The following is a 1286-nucleotide window of genomic DNA, read 5'->3' on the forward strand; positions in this document are numbered from 1 at the left end:
TCGTTCACACCTAAAGCTCTGTATTGTGATCATCGTTCACGCCTAAAGTTGTGTATTGTGGTCATCGTTCACACCTAAAGCTCTGTATTGTGATCATCGTTCACGCCTAAAGTTGTGTATTGTGGTCATCGTTCACACCTAAAGCTCTGTATTGTGGCCATAGTTCACACCTAAAGTTGTGTATGGTGGTTATCGTTCACACCTAAAGCTGTGTATTGTGGCCATAGTTCACACCTAAAGTAGTGTATTGTGGCCATACTTCACACCTAAAGTTGTGTATGGTGGTTATCGTTCACACCTAAAGCTGTGTATTGCAGCCATCGTTCACACCCAGCATGACTGACGAGAGCTAAAACAGATCAACACAGCAGTTCTCAGTATGGACACATTATTACACAACATTGAGACAGGTTAAACTGACTTTAGCTATTATTACACTACACTGGAACAGGTTTAGCTGCCTTTAGCTATTATTACACTACACTGGAACAGGTTTAGCTGACTTTAGCTATTATTACACTACACTGGAACAGGTTTAGCTGACTTTAGCTATTATTACACTACACTGGAACAGGTTTACTGACTTTAGCTATTACTACACTACACTGGAACAGATTAAACTGACTTTAGCTATTATTACACTACACTGGAACAGGTTTAGCTGACTTTAGCTATTATTACACTACACTGGAACAGGTTTACCTGACTTTAGCTATTATTACACTACACTGGAACAGGTTCAACTGCCTTTAGCTATTATTACACTACACTGGAACAGGTTTAGCTGACTTTAGCTATTATTACACTACACTGGAACAGGTTTAGCTGACTTTAGCTATTATCACACAACACCGAAACAGGTCGAGCTGCCTTGAGCTATTATCACACAACACCGAAACAGGTCGAGCTGCCTTTAGCTATTATCACACAACACCGAAACAGGTCGAGCTGACTTTAGCTATTATCACACAACACCGAAACAGCTCTGGCTGTCTTAAACTGTTATCACACAACATTGAAATAGGTCTGGCTGCCTTAAACTGTTATCATACAATATTGAAACAGGTCTGGCTGTCTTAAACTGTTATCACACAACACTGAAACAGGTCTGGCTGTCTTAAACTGTTATCACACAACACTGAAACAGGTCTGGCTGTCTTAAACTGTTATCACACAACATTGAAATAGGTCTGGCTGCCTTAAACTGTTATCATACAATATTGAAACAGGTCTGGCTGTCTTAAACTGTTATCACACAACACTGAAACAGGTCTGGCTGTCTTAAA

The sequence above is a fragment of the Limulus polyphemus genome, unplaced genomic scaffold (assembly GCF_000517525.1).
Source record: "Limulus polyphemus unplaced genomic scaffold, Limulus_polyphemus-2.1.2 Scaffold14350, whole genome shotgun sequence".
Classification (NCBI taxonomy): domain Eukaryota; kingdom Metazoa; phylum Arthropoda; class Merostomata; order Xiphosura; family Limulidae; genus Limulus; species Limulus polyphemus.